We start from the raw sequence: 20,862 nt of genomic DNA on the forward strand, positions 1-20,862 counted from the left end.
TGCCGACTGCCCACTGTAATATTACTGCTCCCTGGGTCCTGTCACGTAGTACTACGTGACTCGAGGGGAAGGGGTTTAGACACAGCGGGAGGCGGGCCACAGGAGGAGAGGCGGCGATTGCCGCCTTCCACCCCTGATCATCCGGTAAACGGAGAGAAGACCCGCCTGCTTATGTAAACAAAGCAGGCGGATCTTCTGTGAGACAGCCAGGGACAAATCTGAAGTTTCAGCTAAGCTGAAACTGCGATCTGTCTGTGTCTGTCACAGAACCCCCCCCCCCCCCCACGCACACATTTAGTAAGCATACAGGCATACATGAATCCCTTGATCACCCCACAGGGTTAACCCCTTCACTGCCAATGGCATTATTGCAGTAACAGTGCATATTTTAGCACTGATTACTGTAGCAATGTCACTGGAACCCCCACAAGTGTAAAAAATGTTAGGGTTCTGATCTGTCCGTCGCAATGTCACATTCCCGCTAAAAATCGCAGATCGCCACCATTACTAGTAAAAAAAATAACGATAAAAATTACATAAATCTTTCCCGTAGTTAGTAGATGCAATAACTTTTGTGCAAACCAATCAAAATAAGCTTATTGCGATTTTTTTTTTTTTAACAAAATATGTAGCAGAAAACAAATTGGCCTAAAATGTCAAAAAATTTTGATTTTCATTTGGGAATGTCCTATAGCAGAATGTGAAAAATATTGTTTTTTTTTTCACAATTGTCGCTCTTTTTTTTTTTTTTTTAGCGCATATAGCACAAAAAATAAAAATTGCACAGGTAATTAAATACCACCAAAAGAAAGCTCTATTTGTGGGAAAAAAAAGACATCAATTTCGTTTAGGTACAGCGTCGCACGCGGCACAACTGTCTGTTAAAATAACGCAGTGCCGAATCGCAAAATATGGCCTGGTTATTAAGGGGGCAAATCCTTCCGGGGCTAAAGGGGTTAAAACAATGTTTAATATTTTGCTCATGTGCATGTGCACAGACAACTAAGGATGGTTGTAATCAGGACCATATGTAGAATCATGATGACGACCTTTAGGCTGGCCATACATTATACAATTTTCTTACAATTTTCTGTACAATTTTCTTGAAATTTACCTTCAACTATGTAGTACAAAGGCCTTCCTAATTGGATACAAGTGAAAGTGTTGTTTAGCTTTGACCTCATATTATGTGGATTGTGGTAAATCTAACAGAAAATTGTACAGGAAAATTGAACATGTATGGCCAGCCTTAGATCATCACTAAAACTTCTAGATTGTGTAAATAGAAGTAGCGTTAAGTCTGCTTTATATGAAGAGTTACTTTTTAGCTGTACAGATCACTACACAATAAAATGAGAGATGGATTCTGAACTCTCCTTCAAGCCCCATGTCCAATCACTGTCCAAATCTTGCCACCTCAACCTCCGCAACACCTCCAAAATATGCCCCATTCTAACAAATGACACAACAAATCTCCTAGTTCACTTCCTGGTGATCTCGCTCCTCGACTACTGCAATTCCCTTCTCATTGACTTAACTGTACACAGGCTATCCCCTCTTCAATTCATCATGAGTGCTGCAGCCAGACTCATTCACCATACCAATCGCTCAGTGTCTGCTATTCCTCACTGTCTATACCTCCACTCACTTCTGCTCACCCAACAAATGAAATTCAAAATACTAACAACATCTTACAAAGCCATCCCCAGTTTAGCCCCCAGCTACATCACTAGCCTAGTCGTAAAATACCAACCTAATCGCTCTCTTCATTCCTCTCAAAACCTCCTGCTCTCTAGCTCCCTCCTCACCTGCTCCCATGCTCGCCTCCAGGACTTTTCCAGAGCCTCTCCAATCCTATGGCACTCCTTACCCCAAGCTGTCCGATTATCTCCTACTCAATTACCTTATAGACGATCCCTGAAAACTCTCCTCTTCAGAGAAGTCTATCCTACCCACACCTAACAACTGTACTTCCATTTTCTCCATCAGCTTACCCCCACAGTTATTGCCTTTTGTGTCTCTTGACCCTCTCTTCTAGATTGTAATCTCTAACGAGCAGGGCCCTCTTATTCCTCCTGTATTGAATTTTATTGTAATTGTATTGTCTTCCCTCATATTGTAAAGCGCTACGCAAACTGTTGGCACTATATACATCCTGTATAATAATTAGCATGGCCCCTGCGCAAGGATGACATGCAAATTCCATTAAAAAAATAAAAAAATCTGTTCAGTGCTGTGTGAATGGAGAGACCTAGTGGCATCAGTGCACAATGAGGTGCACAATAATGTGGGCAGGGTCCTAGAATGCATAAGCATCAAAGGCAGATGTCACTGCATTAGCATTCTTCTAAAAGTGTTTTCAGCTCCAGCGCTGGCCATATAAGGAGGCCATATGAGGAAACTACCTAGGACATGATCATCTGCAAGCATCTTCCTTCTTTATTTACTCTAATGTATATCCATGTGTGTGCTGAGTCTAATGAATAAGATTGAACTATGCCTTAGCTCTTTTTTTAATTTGTATTTTAGTGCCTTATATAAGCACTGCCTATCTAGATTGTAGGAAGGGAATTGATCCTCAACAATAAGATTGCACCCTTGTATGGTTCCGAGGTATTGTATATTAAATTAAAGCAGAACTGAAAGTATAACTAAAGGTAACACTTTTTTGAAGTTTTGGATGGAGTAGAGAGGGATTAGAATGCTTGTTAAGGCCCGTACACACGTACCGATCGTCGGCATACAAACGTCGGCGGACGAAAGATCTGCCGATTGTACGCGTGTTAGTATGGTGCCTCCGACAGATGTCTGCGCACAATCCGCGGACAAAAGTCTTTCGTGCAAACATGAAAATTTTTGTCTGCAGACACCAGAACGGACGATTGTTCGCCTGTCAGTACAGAATTCGGCCGACAGACCGCAGATTTGCAAGACTGGGCATGCTCAGAAAATTAAAAACACAGGGAAAGTTAACCATTACATGACATCACTTCTGCAGTCAGCTGAAGTCTGCAGACAAAATTCTTGTGCTGTCCTTGTGCTGTCTTTGCACTTTTCAACAGACACCGACATCCCGGGGAGAAAAGAGGAACATTTGTATGCCGACGATCGGTACGTGTGTACGGGGCTTTAGTTTTTATTGCTGTCTGTCCCCCGTTAAGGAGGTACATCCTTTCCATTTGTCCTGTTTACCATTATCATTAAGAGTGAAAGTAAAAGAAAATCACACATTTTGGGTTGTCCCCAAGAAAAGTAATAGCGAGGAAATCTTCCAATAGGGACAATAGTTCTGTTGACTTTGGGGCCCCCAGGAATTCCTTAAATTTGTAGGAAATTTCACTTCCTGTATGGCTATGGGTCAGGAAGTGAAGGGAAATCTCTGCAATTGTTCTCTCCAAAATAAAAAAATAAATAAAAAAGTTTTGCCTATAGTTACTACTTTAACTCTCTCCAATCAACATTGACTATTTTTAATCTTTATGCTGCTAACATTGGTAAATAGATAGGAAAGTATATAATATTTACTTGTTTTAAACTTGTATTTTTACATTTCTTCAGTTACTTCCTGGTTTCCAGGCCTAGACCTAAGTGATGTCATACATCCCAGCAGTCTTGAGGAGGGGAGGAGGGCTTTTCTCAGTTAAGCACACCTTAACACTGCATGCCTGAGCTAAGGACAGACGAATTCCATTAAGTAAATTCTACAATAATCATCTTTCCTTATTCAGGATGGCCATGGTCAGAAAAGCTAGGGGATGTTTTTCACAGTGATTTATCTGCAAAATAAAGCTCAGAGACTGATGGGTGAGTTTGCTTGAATACTAGAAATGAATTAACGTTTTTAGTACGCAGATGCAGTATAGCTTACCTTTACGAAAATCCTACATAGTATATTGTCCCAACTTGCTTTGCACTTCAATTTGTTAAAACATTTTCGTGGTGCGAAAAAAAAAAAAAAATAAATTATTGTGGTGCAGTCCTATGACTTCATTATGTACAGGGTGCCAATTTCATGGAACATGAAACACACATTGAATGGTAGCTGTATGAACTTGGTAAAAGTGTCCCATCTAATTTTTGATCATTTGAAGCATTTAGATTCTAGTATTTAAAGCAGAGTTCCACCCTGAACATTTTTTTCACTGTCCGCTTGCTTTAATTTACCTAAAAAAGAATTGGATAATTTAAATTTTTTTTTGTTTCACTTACCTTCTTTTTAATGAAAATATACTTACCTTCCTTCCTCTTCCTCCCTCTGTGGCCGCGGACCCCGACATCACTTTCTCCTTGCATTGACTCCTAGGAGAGGAGCATCATCAATCCCAGGAGTCAATGCGCCTCCTGAACAGCTTCTGGGCATGCCCAGAAGCTGTGCAGGGATGACGCCCCTGCACCGGAAGTGACGAGCAGGGCATTCTGGGACTCTAAGAGGACACAGAAGAGGATGCTCCAGCTTCAGCTGCCCACACCTGAGATGGCAGCGCTGGACAAGACATTTTCAAGGTAAGTATTTCTTCTAAAAGGTAAGTGAAACGGGACAGTTCAGAGGCTAATGTTTTCTAGGGTGGAACTCCGCTTTAATTATTTCCCAACATTACCCAGTTTCATTCAAGCCATCGATCTTCAATGTTTACAGAAACTTTCTGGGTTGGGGGGGGGGAGGGTCGATTGGGGGGTTGTATGTTGATGAGATGATGGGGCGATTGGGGGGTTGTATGTTGATGAGATGATGGGGCGATTGGGGGTTGTATGATTGAGATGCACAGGACACAGGAGATGCACATTTGGCATTTTGATAGAGTGATCACATTCTTTTAGATATTTTGTTGAAATCAGAATCAAAGACATAAAATAGTGTTCTAGTGTTTTGATTGACCCCAAGTAGCTGGGAGACTCATTTCCCTAATTGATTGTGGTGGAAAAATCTGTTTGTTTTTGACAAAATGGGCTTAGGTTTTTCCTGTTTTAGATACAATCTTTCAATAAACTCTAGTGAATCAGTCCATTTCTTGCCCAATTTTGACTTCTCAGTCAACTGAATTCTGGTACTTTATTAGACTTGTGAGTCGTAGATTGCTTAATTCCTTGTGTTTCTTTACGATGGCATGTGTAATTAATAGTGGATCAAATATAGTTGAAATTCCCTGAAAATGGCCAGGTGTATGACCAGCTTAACTGTATGAGCAATTTTAGTTGTGCACACATGAGTGAGGAGATTGATACATTCATTTTTGTGTGTACTACCTTTCGATATGATATCTGAAACATACCCCACTAAGCCCTTTGTGCAACTAAACTGACTACCTGACATACAGTAACACCAATGTCATTTCATTAAAAAAGACAACTCTTTATGTTATGGAATGCCTACATCCCCGTAGAATTGAGATTACAGGATAAACCACATAGTCTATTTTCTTTCGCTGTGAGCAGACTGATAGGCTGGACTTGAGCGGAACTAAGACACAAAAAATAGTAAAAGTATAGCAAAAGGCAAAACGTTTTTTTTTGTTTGCTTTTGGATAGAGTGAAGATAGAGTGAAGAGAACCTGTCAGTTTTTATTGCTGTCTGTGTTAGGCAGATTCGTTCTCTCTATTTGTCCTGTTTACCATTATCATTCAAAGTAAAAGTGAAAGAAAATCCCAACATTTAGGTTGTCCCCTGAAAAGTAATAGTGGGGAGTCTGGTGACCTAGGGAGCCCCAAGGCATTCCCATAATTTGCAGGGACTTCCGCTAACTTCTATATTTCCTCTAACTTCCTATCCTAATGGGACACAGATGTAAAAAATAAATAATAAACACTGACAGGCGGTATAACCCTTCCTTATTCTATCCAAAATTAAAAGATAAATGTTTGGCCTATACTTATACATTGAGTGCTAACTACACAGCCCCTGGATAAGTGCAGTGTACACTCTATTATAGAAGAACTTGATGGGTCATGTGATCGGGCTCTCCTTCTCCCTGCACTTTTGTTTTGCATTCCCCTAAGCATGTAAATGCGGTATGGCTGTTTTATAAATGGGCCCCAAAGTGTTATAAAACATTTAGTGCCGGTTCACACTAAGAGCCGCTCCACACTAGCGCGACTTGTCAGGCGACTTGTTAGCCTGACAATTCGCGCTCCCTCGCTGTCCATTGACCGCTACAGGACCCGTTCTAATAGGAGCAACACAAGTCGCTTCGACTTAGAAAAAGGGTCCTGTACTACTTCGGGGTGACCTGGGAGCGACTTGCATAGACTTCCATTATGTGAAGTCCCTGCAAGTCGCTCCAAAGTCGTGGTGCTTGGTAATGCACAAGTCGCCCCCGAAGTAGTAAGGAGTCGTGTCGCCTTAGTGTGAACCGACTCTTATACGACTTGTCAGGCGACTTGGCCAGCCTGGCAAGTCGTGCACCGTCGCGGTCATTGAGTAGTACAGGACCGGTTCTAATAGGAGCTCCGACTTAGAAAAAGGGTCCTGTACTACTTCGGGGCAACTTGGAGGCGACTTGCATTGACATTTATTTCATGAAGTCCGTGCAAGTTGCGCCGAAGTCGCGCTGCACGTGTCTTCACAGGTCGCCCCAGTGACCTAGTGTGAACCGGCACTTACACCCATTTTATTATCAATATTATTTTATACATGTACAATAAAAATTAGAGTTTTATTAAGACTTCAATTCTGTAATGATTGTATCCTAATTTTGACTCCTAAAAAGTCCCTCATATAGTATTTGCAATTCATCAATTAGCAATTAGTTTGGAGTTGAAAAACTTTGACTATTACTATTATTACTAGGAATTTATACACATATTAATAGCATGTACTTACATATTTATTTTAAAAAAAAAAAATTAAGTGGTTCGGCACTAGTTTTCTACAGCTTCAAGTTACTGAAATGTAGTCCCATCTTAAAGCGGAACTATACTGTATCTTGGCACCAAAAACCAAAACCACAGTTTAATTCACTTTTAATATTCAAAGCATAAGCAACCATCCATCCATGTCAGCATGCTTTATTTTGTTGAGAAATACATTTGAAAAAAAAAACACCTCTTGTATTTCTAGTTGTGACCATCTTGAGTAAGGGCAGATTATTCGTGTAGTATTAACTTCCTGGAATCCATCTGCCCTTAGCTCAGGCATGAAGGTAGGAGGGTGTGCTTAGTTGAGAAAGCCAGTCCTTTCCTCCTCCAGATTGAAAAAAAAAAAAAAAGGCCAATGAAGACGTTTGGGATGTAATGACATAATTTTGGCTTTGGCCAGAAATCAGGAAGCAACTAAAGAATCGTAAAAAAAAGGTAAAAAAAGTTTAAAACAAGTAAATATATACTATGCCTTCCTATCTATTTACTAATGCTAGCCACATAAGAATTACAAATAGTTAATGTTTATTCAGAGAGTTAAGAGAATTTTTCAACTCAATGTGAATAAACTTCATTCAGGTGCATTTTCTCTCCTTTTTGTCATACTTCTGCAAGATCATATTGAGAATTTTCAAAAATGTCATACAGCTGCATCACTACGAGAGCTCAATCAAAGGTAGAAAAGTGTGCATAGTGCAGGTCTTCCTGAACTTTAGAAATGATCTAGTATCGATGGTAAGGTTTGTCTTTTTGCTGATGACACAAAGATATGTAACAGGGTTGATGTTCCTGGAGGGAAACGCCAAATGGAAAAGGATTTAGGAAAACTAGAAGAATGGTCAGAACTCTGGCAACTGAAATTTAATGTGGATAAGTGCAAGATAATGCACCTGGGGCGTAAAAACCCAAGGGCAGAATATAGAATATTTGACACAGTCCTGACCTCAGTATCTGAGGAAAGGGATTTAGGAGTAATTATTTCAGAAGACTTAAAGGTGGGAAGGCAATGTAATAGAGCAGCACGAAATGCCAGCAGAATGCTTGGATGTATAGGGAGAGGTATAAGCAGTAGAAAGAGAGAAGTGCTTATGCCGCTGTACAGAACACTGGTGAGACCTCACTTGGAGTATTGTGCGCAGTACTGGAGGCCATATCTCCAGAAGGATATAGATACTCTAGAGAGAGTTCAGAGAAGAGCTACTAAACTAGTACATGGATTGCAGGAAAAAACTTACCAGGAAAGGTTAAAGGACCTTAAAATGTATAGCTTGGAAGAAAGAAGAGACAGAGGGGATATGATAAAAACTTTTAAATACATAAAGGGAATCAACTCGGTAAAGGAGGAGAGCATATTTAAAAGAAGAAAAACTACCACAAGAGGACACAGTTTTAAATTAGAGGGGCAAAGGTTTAAAAGTAATATGAGGAAGTATTACTTTACTGAGAGAGTAGTGGATGCATGGAATAACCTTCCTGCAGAAGTGGTAGCTGCAAATACAGTGAAGGAGTTTAAGCATGCATGGGATAGGCATAAGGCTATCCTTCATATAAGATAGGGCCAGGGACTATTCATAGGATTCAGATATATTGGGCAGACTAGATGGGCCAAATGGTTCTTATCTGCTGACACATTCTATGTTTCTATGTTTCAGAGTATTTGCTATACTGACCAGAGCATAGGATTCACAGTCTGTAAGTGAAAAGAATGATATTTATCATAAGAATTTTTACTTTGGGAACATTCATAAGTCTGACATAGACTGAAAACTGGGAAAAGTTCTGTGCAAATAAACATTTTTTTATATTTTTAATCATCAAGTGCAAATAAACAATTATGACCATCTTTTGCTCGTAAAACAATTAAAAGTATAAAATTGAAAATGCTTATTTGAGGTCAATTGTGCTAAAACTGCCCCAGCCTGTTTGTTTAGAAATACATTTGAATTGCCTTCTCTCTAAAAAATTCTTTGAATCTGCTTGTTTAAGGCCTTGTAACATTTTTGACACTTTTGAATTTGCTTGTTTATTGCTTTGTTAGTTTTTTGCCACACATCAAATGATGTTAAAGTGACCTTCTCTATGTGACAAGTTCCTTTGCTGATTGTGACACCTGCTGGCCACTGCAAGAAGATGCCTGACATGAAAGTCCTGCTAAATAATCTGTCGTCCTCAGATTTAGAACCTTCTGAAGGCGTTGATAGAAATAGGTTGCACACTGTGAACAAAAAGTAATATAATTTTACTTCTGCAAACTAAATGGAAGCATTAAAGTTAACTTTTTAAAAAAATTGATAAAAAACAAAATCATTTTGAATTTTTATGTTTGTTTTATTAGATTAATCATGTCTGTATGCAGTTATTTTTACCTTTCTTATTTTTGAACTCCAGAAGTGTATAGAGTATGAAATATAAAGTTAGCATTTTGCCAACTATTTATATTAGTAAAAATCAAAGTATCTTATGGTGTTGGATGAAATGGCATGATCTGCAATGTCTAGCTGCCCCACAGCTCACACATGAGTGCTAATATTACTAAGAGGGTTTGCAGCTGTTATAGGCTGAAAACATTTGTGAAGAACAACTTTATTAATTATTTATTACAGGCGTTCATATAGAGCTGACAATTTACGCAGTGCTTTATAGAGCCTGTTAATTTAGCCTGTTAATTTTTCTCAATCCCAGCCCTGAAGAAGCTCTAAGGTCCCTATCCCACTTACAGTATCTCACAAAAGTGAGTACACCCCTCACATTTTTGTAAATATTTTATTATATCTTTTCATGTGACAACACTAAAGAAATTAGACTTTGCTACAATGTAAAGTAGTGAGTGTACAGCTTGTATAACAGTGTAAATTTGCTGTCCCCTCAAAATAACTCAACACACAGTCATAAATGTCTAAACCACTGGCAACAAAAGTGAGTACACCCCTAAGTAAAAATGTCCAAATTGGGCCCAAAGTGTCAATATTTTGTGTGGCCACCATTATTTTACAGCACTGCCTTATCCCTCTTATCCCTGGAGTTTACCAGAGCTTCACAGGTTTCCACTGGAGTCCATGACGACATCACGGAGTTGGTGGATGTTAGAGACCTTGCGCTCCTCCACCTTCCATTTGAAGATGCCCCACAGATGCTCAATAGGGTTTTGGTCTGGAGACATGCTTGGCCAGTCCATCACCTTTACCCTCAGCTTCTTCAATAAGGCAGTGGTTGTCTTGGAGGTGTGTTTGGGGTCGTTATCATGTTGGAATATTGCCCTGAGGCCCAGTCCTTGAAGGGAGGGGATCATGCTCTGCTTCAGTATGTCACATTCATGGTTACCTCAATGAACTGTATGTAGCTCCCGGTGCCGGCAGCCCCAAACCATGACACTTCCACCACCATGCTTGACTTTAGGCAAGACACACCTGTCTTTGTACTCCTCACCTGCTTGCTGCCACACACGCTTGACATCATCTAAACAAAATAAGTTTATTATGGTCTCATCAGACCACAGGACATGATTCCAGTAGTCCCTGTCCTTAGTCTGCTTGTCTTCAGCAAACTATTTGCAGGCTTTCTAGTGCATCATCTTTAGAAAATGCTTCCTTCAGAGATGACAGCCATGCAGACCAATTCGATGCAGTGTGTGCGACGCATGGTCTGCGCACTGACAAGCTGATCCCCCACCCCTTCAACCTCTGCAGCAATGCTGGCACACTTATACATCTATTTCCCAAAGACAACTTCTGGATATGACGCTGAGTATGTCCAATCAACTTCCTTAGTCAACCATGGTGAGGCCTGTGCTGAGTGGAACCTGTCCTGTTAACCAACGTATGGTCTTGGCCACCGTGCTGAAGCTCAGTTTCAGGGTCTTGGCAATCCTCTTATAGCCTAGGCCATCTACCCAAATGACCCTGATCAAAGGTTTACATACCCCAGTTCTTAATACCGTGTATTGCCCCCTTTAACATCAATGACAGTTTGAAGTCTTTTGTGGTATTTGTGGATGAAGCTCTTTATCTTATCAGATGTTAAGCTGCCCATTCTTCCTGGCAAAAAGCCTCCAGTTCCTGTAAATTTTTGGGCCGTCTTGCATGAACTGCACGTTTGAGTTCTCCACAGAATGGCTTTGATATTGAGGTCAGGAGACTGAGATGGCCACTCCAGATCCTTTACTTTATTCTGCTGTAGCCAATGACAGGTCAACTTGGCCTTGTGTTTAGGATCATTGTCATGTTGGAATGTCCAAGTACGTCCCATGCGCAGCTTCCGGGCTGATGAATGCAAATTTTCCTCCAGTGTTTTTTGATGACATACTGCATTCATCTTGCCATCAATTCTGACCAAATTTCCTGTGCCTTTGTAGCTCACACATCCCCAAAACATCAGCGATCCACCTCCGTGTTTCACAGTAGGAATGGTGTACCTTTTATCATAGGCCTTGTTGACTCCTCTCCAAATGTAGCATTTATGGTTGTGGCTAAAAAGCTACATTTTGATCTCATCACTCCAAATGACTTTGTGCCAGAAGGTTTGAGGCTTGTCTCTGTGCTGTTTGGCGTGTTGTAAGCGGGATAATTTGTGACATTTGCGTAGTAATGGTTTTCTTCTGGCGACTCGACCATGCAGCCCATCTTTCTTCAAGTGCCTCCTTATTGTGCATCTTGAAACAGCCACACCACATGTTTTCAGAGAGTCCTGTATTTCACCTGATGTTATTTGTGGGTTTTTCTTTGCATCCCAAACAATTTACCTGGCAGTTGTGGCTGAAATTTTAGTTGGGCTACCTGACCGTGGTTTGGTTTCAGATACCCTAATTTTCCACTTCTTGATTACAGCTTGAACACTGCTGATATGCATCCTCAGTTCCTTGGATATCTATTTATATGCCTTTCCTCTTTTATACAGTTCAACTACCTTTTCCCGCAGATCCTTTGACAATTCTTTTGCTTTCCCCATGACTCAGAATCCCGAAACATCAGTGCAGCACTGGATGAAAGATGCAAGGGTCTGTCGGGAGTCCCGAAACTCATTGACCTTTTACACACACACACTAATTAAAAGAAAATAGATCACAGGTGAGGATGGTTACCTTTTAATAGCGATTCATTGATTGTCTCAACTTGTGTGCATGTTATCAGGCCAAAATCACCAGGGTATGTAAACTTTTGATCAGGGTCATTTGGGTAATTTATGTTGTCATTATGATTTTAAAAGAGTAAACACGGTTTATTGAAAATGAATGGCTTCAGCCAACACTAACCATGAGTGAAAGAAAATTTTCTGTGTTATCATTCATATTCTCTGAAAAATGGCCAAGAAATCATAAATTCTGCCAGAGTATCTAAACTTATGACCACAACTGTGGGAGAACATGCAAACTCCATACAAATAGTGTGTGCCAAATGAAGATACAAGCACAAGTGAACGCATTTCCACATAGCATATACATATTGCCCTATCTCACATACACACTTGCATATGGTGCCATCTGCAATTACCTGTGAGGCACTCTGTAGACTTTACTTGCTGTGGGCGGGAAGCCCAGTTCAAATCAGTGGAAAGCTAACAGCGCTCATGGCCAATCACATGTAATCAGACAAGCGTTTTTGAACAGGGCCTCCTGCCTGCAGCTATTTGGAAACCCCACTTAGTGACCCGTGGGTCAGCCCCACACGTAAGTTTGAATGAGGCCTAATGGTTCATTTAAAGAAGAAAGAGCTTTCTGAGTGTAACATTTAAGTGTTTATTCCAAGAACAAGATTGGCAATGTACAAGATAAAAGGATAAAAAATGCTCAGGCCTGATAAAGAAGCATAAATGTTCACCATGCTCAGCTTCCTGTGCCAACTTCATCTCCGCTCCCCCAGGGTTCTCAGACTATCTGGGAAGTGCTGAAAGCTACCAGCACGGCTGAATGCTCCATACCAGTGTGGACTTCAGCATGAATTGACTGCCCAGCTGCAACAGTGTCTACCTACCTATGATGAGCGCGTTTTTTTATCCTGTAGGTTGCCAATCAGCTGTTTTTGGAATAAACACTTAAATGCTATGCTCAAAAGGCACTGCTCTTTATCCTTAGCTTTGCCTACAGAGTACCTTCTAGCTCTTTACAGCAGCAGCCACTGACTCCCAAGCATTCGTCAAATTCAGATATAGAGACTGTATCTTCTAATCCATTAATTGTGGACTACTTTACTTTTAAGTATGCCAGATTATCTCTCTTTCTGTCTTAACTAAAGGTTATTTTGTTTGGTAAAGGATAAATCCAGTCTAAACAGAAATGTTTCTATAGATGTTGTATAGCCTACTGACCATTTTATTTGATTTTTCAAATCCTAGGATGGCTGTTAATATTAGTCCTTTATTTCAGCAACTAAAATAATTTTGTGTTTGTGCTCAGCCTGCCTTTTAGGTTGGAGCCAAGCTATGAGAGTAGACGGTGAATTCTGACTTGAAGGGGGAAAAATCATGACCTCCCAGTAGTATACATGCACAATCCTCTCTGTTTCCTTAACGGAATTGATCAGATGAAAAATTCATCAAAACCTCTGTCTTTTCACATAAAATCAGAAGAACGTGTATACAAACTCTGAAAATCTCCTACCTGTAAATGGGTACCCTTTCTTCGCTGTGGACTGCCTAAGTGTTGGTATCTTCATATTTAGCAGTCACCCATTTTTGGACCAGCTATGTGCATAATGGGGTTGATTTACTAAAGACTAATAGGCTATCTACTTTACAAGGGAATTTTCCCTTCGCTTAGTGCAGGGGGTGAAAATTCAAGGATAAGTTCACCATTGGGAACATGTTACATGTTCTACCCACTTTTAGGGGTGTTCCCATGCTCCCACTCCTGCAGCCTCTCACCGATCCCCCCCCCCTTCATTGCGACAGCAGGCCGGGATCTTTCGCCCACACAGCCGCATCATTCAATCACAGAGATATAACAATGAATGAATTACTAGTGCCAACATCCTTTGCAGCTGACAGCTTGTAGTACTCAATGAACTACCAGGGCGCTTGAGCACTCTAGGTAGTTAATTGAGTCTTCCTGTCATTGTGTAACTGCTTGCCCATATGAGGTACAGGCAGAAAGAAACACTAACAGTCTGTGGGATCTGCTGATCGCAGGTGCACTGCTTTACGGGCTCCTAAAAAAATAATAGCAAATGCACTTTTTTTTACCTAACAATAAATATGTATTTTTTTATTTATTTTTTTATTTTAGAAAGGTAGACTTATCTTTTCACTTTACAAATACCCAATCACATGCAAGGAAAATAAAAATGAAAAAAAAATATTTATATTTTTGCTGGCACAAGATTGGATGATGGAAGTCAGCAGAGCTTTACCTCATTCACTAAGCCAAGAGAAAAATCCCCTGAAAAGTGAACATCCTATTTGCCTTTAGTAAATCAACCCCAATTACTCTATATGAGTAGAGATGTATAGAACTGTTCGCCGGCGAACAGTTCCCGGCGAACTTAGCATGTTCGCGTTCGCCGCTGCCGGCGAACATATGCGATGTTCGGTCCGCCCCCCATAAGACATCATTGAGGCAAACTTTGACCCTGAACTTTACAGTCAGCAGACACATTTCCAGCCAATCAGCATACCTCCCTCCCACACCCTCCCACCTCCTATAAATAAGCAAGGGCAGCATCCATCTTAGATCATTCTGAAGCAGTGTGTGTAGTGAGAGTAGGGAGAGAGCTGCTGCTGCTGCTGCTGCTGCTGCTGCTGTTAAGCTAGGGACAGTTAGTCAGTGTTCCTGGTCTTGCAGTGTTCTTGGTCCACTACTGCTGTAATATCAGCACCCCAAAAAGCCCTTCTAAGGGCTGGTATTTGTGTTTTTTTTTTTTTATATATATATATATATATATATACCTAGCGTCCCCAAAAGCCCTTTTAAGGGCTGGTAATTGAGTTGTTTCTTCTTATATATATATATATCTATATCTATCTAGTGTCCCCAAAAGCCCTTTTAAGGGCTGGTAATTGAGGATTTTTTTTATTTATATATATATATATATAGTGTCCCCAAAAGCCCTTTTAAGGGCTGGTAAGGTAATAGAGTTTTTTCTTTATATATATATCTATATATATCTATTGTACACTGCAGTTGCCTGCCCGCTGTGTGTGAGAGGCCACAGACCTACCACAGACTGTACTGTGTGCACACCACACTCATTTCGGGTGGCACAGGCACAGTACCTTGCATTTTAAAAAATATTTTTTTTTTCCTCTGTCATAATTGCAGTGAGTGCTGTGTCAGGTCCACAGAGTGCACTGTACCCACTGCAGTGCACTGCCCAACACTGATATATATACGGTGGCACAGCATCTTGTTGCAATAAATTGAAAAAAAAAAATATTTTTTATTATTGCAGTTGCCTGGGCTGCCAGTTACTGTCAGGTCCACAGAGTGTACTGTGCCCACTGCAGTGCCACTGTGTGCCCACCCACCACTGATATATAAGGTGGCACAGCAGCTTGCAAAGTAAAAAAAAATATATATATTTTTTAATTGCAGTTGCCTGGGTGCCAGTGACTGCTGTCAGGTCCACAGAGAGTGTACTGTGCCACTGCCCACCCACCACTGATATATAAGGTGGCACAGCAGCTTGCAAAGTAAAATAAAATATATTTTTTTAAAATTGCAGTTGCCTGGGTGCCAGTGACTGCTGTCAGGTCCACAGAGAGTGTACTGTGCCACTGCCCACCCACCACTGATATATAAGGTGGCACAGCAGCTTGCAAAGTAAAATAAAATATATTTTTTTAAAATTGCAGTTGCCTGGGTGCCAGTGACTGCTGTCAGGTCCACAGAGAGTGTACTGTGCCACTGCCCACCCACCACTGATATATAAAGTGGCACAGCAGCTTGCAAAGTAAAAAAATATATATATATTTTTTAAATTGCAGTTGCCTGGGTGCCAGTGACTGCTGTCAGGTCCACAGAGAGTGTACTGTGCCACTGCCTACCCACCACTGATATATAAAGTGGCACAGCAGCTTGCAAAGTAAAAAAAATATATATATATTTTTTAAATTGCAGTTGCCTGGGTGCCAGTGACTGCTGTCAGGTCCACAGAGAGTGTACTGTGCCACTGCCCACCCATCACTGATATATATGCCTGCAAGAGAAAAAGCCAGCCGCAGAGAAGCCGTATTCCTGAAAATATAAGAAAAATGCTGTTTTTTAGGGGTTCTGGACATGCTACAGAGCTGAAACTTGACAGGTACACTTTTTAGACCCCCCAGACACTAAATACAAAAAATGACATGCCTGCCTAAAAAAATGCCCGCTAAATGCCTGCAAGAAAAAAAGCCAGCCGCAGAGAAGCCGTATTCCTGAAAATATAAGAAAAATGCTGTTTTTTAGGGGTTCTGGACATGCTACAGAGCTGAAACTTGACAGGTACACTTTTTAGACCCCCCAGACACTAAATACAAAAAATGACATGCCTGCCTAAAAAAATGCCCGCTAAATGCCTGCAAGAAAAAAAGCCAGCCGCAGAGAAGCCGTATTCCTGAAAATATAAGAAAAATGCTGTTTTTTAGGGGTTCTGGACATGCTACAGAGCTGAAACTTGACAGGTACACTTTTTAGACCCCCCAGACACTAAATACAAAAAATGACATGCCTGCCTAAAAAAATGCCCGCTAAATGCCTGCAAGAGAAAAAGCCAGCCGCAGAGAAGCCGTATTCCTGAAAATATAAGAAAAATGCTGTTTTTTAGGGGTTCTGGACATGCTACATGGCTGAAACTTGACAGGTACACTTTTTAGACCCCCCAGACACTAAATACAAAAAATGACATGCCTGCCTAAAAAAATGCCCGATAAATGCCTGCAAGAGAAAAAGCCAGCCGCAGAGAAGCCGTATTACTGAAAATATAATAAAAATGCTGTTTTTTTAGGGGTTCTGGACATGCTACAGAGCTGAAACTTGACAGGTACACTTTTTAGACCCCCCAGACACTAAATACAAAAAATGACATGCCTGCCTAAAAAAATGCCCGCTAAATGCCTGCAAGAGAAAAAGCCAGCCGCAGAGAAGCCATATTCCTGAAAATATAAGAAAAATGCTGTTTTTTAGGGGTTCTGGACATGCTACAGAGCTGAAACTTGACAGGTACACTTTTTAGACCCCCCCAGACACTAAATACAAAAAATGACATGCCTGCCTAAAAAAATGCCCGATAAATGCCTGCAAGAGAAAAAGCCAGCCGCAGAGAAGCCATATTCCTGAAAATATAAGACAAATGCTGTTTTTTAGGGGTTCTGGACATGCTACAGAGCTGAAACTTCACAGGTACACTTTTTAGACCCCCCAGATGCTAAATCCAAAGAAATTTTTTATTTTTATTTTTTTTTAATTTTTCCAATAATTGGCTCTCTATCAAAAAATTATAATTTTTAAGAACTTTTTTTTGCGTGATCCCTCTCCGGCATGCCACAGTCCAGGTGTTAGTCCCCTTGAAACAACTTTTCCATCACTATTGTGGCCAGAAAGAGTCCCTGTGTGTTTTAAAATTCGCCTGCCTATTGAAGTCTATGGCGGTTCGCCCGGTTCGCCGGTTCGCGAACATTTGCCGATGTTCGCGTTCGCCGTTCGCGAACGGCGAATTTTAGGTTCGCGACATCACTATATATGAGTAGTGAATAAGCCAATTACAGCCATTTTGATTTTTAGATGACATGTATTCATTTGTGCAGTCATAAGAAATTTTTTATGTCCCCATCATGATCATGGTCTTGAAGATGCGGTTATATACCTTTACTACATAAACTGCAAAATTAGTGTTTCGGCTGAAATTGTGAAGCACGTTTATAGCTTCTGACAAATATTTAACGTGGCTAGCATTAAACCAGGAAGCTTTGAGGAGCAACACAAGAAGTAAATATACTTTTCAAAACCCTGTTTTTTTACAATTCCCATTTGGGAAAATTACCCTCACTTCCTATTTTCTTGACACAACAGAAAGTAAGAGTAAATCTCCTCTTGGACGGTTTTTTACAGGGACAAATGTCCCCAGTAGAAGTCTTTCCCTCTCTTCCTGACAGCTCACAATTCTGTATTTTCTTTTACTTTCCGTCTAGGTGTCAATGGTCACTATGACACGTAAAGAGTGTGAATCTCCCCAACGGAGACACACACAACAATAGGAACCTATTAGGGGGTTCTAACTCTTCCTTACTCTATTAAAAAAAAAAAGGGTAAAAATAAAGATATACTTTCATTTTATTTTTGCCTACAATGTGAACCTATTATTTGAACTCCTAGCACACACAGGGAACTTAGGGAGATGAAACATGCTTGGCCTAATGCCTTTTTTATATGTCTAAAGTTCAATCCCAATATCTGTTACTGAGCTATTGAATATTTACTGTATATAATATTTCATGTAAACAATAGGGAATGCCATATTATCTTGTCTAGAATACCAAAAAGCCCTACAACTCATTCTTATACCAGACCATAACCAAGAACAGACAAGCATGAAAGATTTATGTAATCTTGCATATAACGATGTACATTCTTACACAAAACATCCATCTGTAAGTGTCATGTCAGTCAAAAAGAATCTTTGATGGTTGGTTACAGCTGTGCAGTCTCTTCTGGCACTGCCGCCCTAGAAAATGCTAAACGTGGCTGCTCTGCTCTCTGCCATCTGCAGCTCAGCTTATCCGTTTTGCTCTGGCATTTCATGCGCTGCACAGGGCATCGCAAGAGGCCAAGATGACAATTTAGAGTGACAGATTCATTTCCTCTAGAGGGTACATATTCTGGTATGTGGTTGTGCCACCCTTCTCTTTGAGATTTGCTGAGCAGCTACTGGTATTTGGCTTTTTGTTGCAGTTATCTCTTGAGTATATTTGCTCTTTTTATAGACTTCAAAGAGCAGTTAAAAATATTATGCATATTTTAATTGCATTTGATTCTTAATCTCTTTAACTATTTTTTTTAATATTAAAGACCACTGATAAGCCTAATTGGTATCCAAAATGGTCACATAACATATTTTGTTATAATTTTCTCAAATCGGTTACCCCTTTCTGCATATAACAAACATTTGGTATACAGTGATAAAATAGAATAAATAAAAATCGGCGCTAATTCATAAGAAATAATAATACATCCAAAGGGTGTAATGTTGAGCAAATCCAAATAAATAAATAAAATATTCAGAGCAAAAAAAAGTGCTTCAGAAACAATAAATATACAGCTGAATAATGAAAAAGTCCAATTCCAATATGGTGAGTAATGCTCCTCACATCAGTGAATGTAAAGCTGAATAAAAATGTCCGAAATCAATAAAGTGGATGTGAGGAGTCAATATAAGTGAAGTGAGATCACAAAATGCAGGTATCAATCCTCATAAAACAATCCAATAAAAGTGACTTCTAAAGCAAATGTGAATCTTCAGTGATATAGTAAATAAACATAAAACGTGACTCCTGAAATCCAAAAAATGTGTGCAGTGGCCGCTCACCTTACTACACACTCAAATGAGCGTGTTCGAGGATATCCTCCGATCAAAATCCTCCAATACTTCCACAGATGTAACCCTTTAACTTAGGGATAGGTGATCAATCTTCAGCGAGTGGTCCTTGGTCTCCTGGTAATGCTGGTCCTCGAATCTTACCAATCGATAGGGATGTGATCTGCAATGATAAGGACATGAGGACCTTTAGTCTGGTGGACAGCACAGCGGTATATACAGTATATACACTTACTGATATCATAACATTCAATTCAATGGCCAAATACATGGCAAGGAATGTTGCTGCCTGTGACCACTTGCCTTCAACCTGTTTTAGGTAAGTAGATTGGAACAGAAACTCTTTCCTGTTGTTGTACTGGATTATTTCTGATTTGGTGTAAAGCATGCGGTCATTTAGGAAAGATTTAATATCATGGTTAAGTATTGGATTGCTTATCAGTTAACTTTCCATTCATTATCTTGCAGATGCAAAGGTAGATTCAGGCAGGTTGTATATGTTGCAAAATTGTTGTGTGCAACAATAAGAACTGAATTTGCAAGAGTCCTCCAAAGGGTACTCCTGTATGTGCCAGTTCTGAGCCAAATGTCATAGTAAGTAACCAGGTGGTGCGCATGTGGGCTGTTTAGGTTAGCCTCCACCCTGTCCATCTCAGCATAACTTATACCAATTACGTTAATGAGCTAAGGGCACTAAATGATAGAACAGCCCATTTTAGGAAGAAAAAACTGAAACATTTTTTTGTTGAGTTAAAAATGCTCAGAGGCAATCTCTACTGAAAGCTGCCTTTGCTGAACACTTCTGAAAATGCTAGCTGCCTGTCATTCATTTTGTTCCATTAAATCAATTAGTAAAGCCGGAAGATTAGCAAATGAGTCAAAGAATTTGCATTTTTAGTATTTATGGAATGGCAGCACGCATCTTTCTAAACACACCTTCAACAACTAATCAGAAATGCCTGCTCTAATATTTCTGTCTGTAGGAGTTCTCTTTAACATCCAGTAGAATAGCACATACTTCATGTTACCTAATAACTGTAAAAATAGCAAAAGCTGCTATGCCCTTTAGAAACAAAGGGTTAGGGGTATGGAACCACAGTGTATGGCAGGGGACATAGACTTCCCAGAAATGTTAAACTGAAGATACTAATGGAGGTTGCAATGCTGGAGACACAAATTGCCAGACGGGTAACTTTAACAGCTCTTCTTAGGCTGCATTCACATGTCAGCGTATGGATCGTGGGCAGAATCGCCGCGATTCCGCCCGCGATCCGGAAATCATTGCAAATCGCAGACGCCTGTGCGTTGCCCGTGATTTGCAATAGCACCCCAAATGCTGAAAGATGTTGCCGCGATTTCCGCCTGCCGAATCGCGGTAACAAAAAAATTGCGGGACGCATTACGCCCAAAAAAGTACAAAAACTTCTTTGGAGCGTATTGCATCCCACGATTTTTTTGCGCAATGTTACCGCGATTCGGCAGGCGGAAATTGCGGCAACATCGCTCAGCGTTT

General features: G+C 40.3%; 1 protein-coding gene across 1 annotated transcript in view; it reads left to right on the forward strand.

Annotated features, from left to right (window-relative positions):
* CERKL (CERK like autophagy regulator) overlaps positions 1 to 20,862 on the forward strand; it is a 270,516-nt gene that overhangs the window by 163,320 nt on the left and 86,334 nt on the right. The gene's annotated exons all lie outside the window — the stretch shown is intronic.

The sequence above is a fragment of the Pelophylax lessonae genome (assembly GCF_965119305.1).
Source record: "Pelophylax lessonae genome assembly, chromosome: 6".
NCBI lineage: Eukaryota > Metazoa > Chordata > Amphibia > Anura > Ranidae > Pelophylax > Pelophylax lessonae.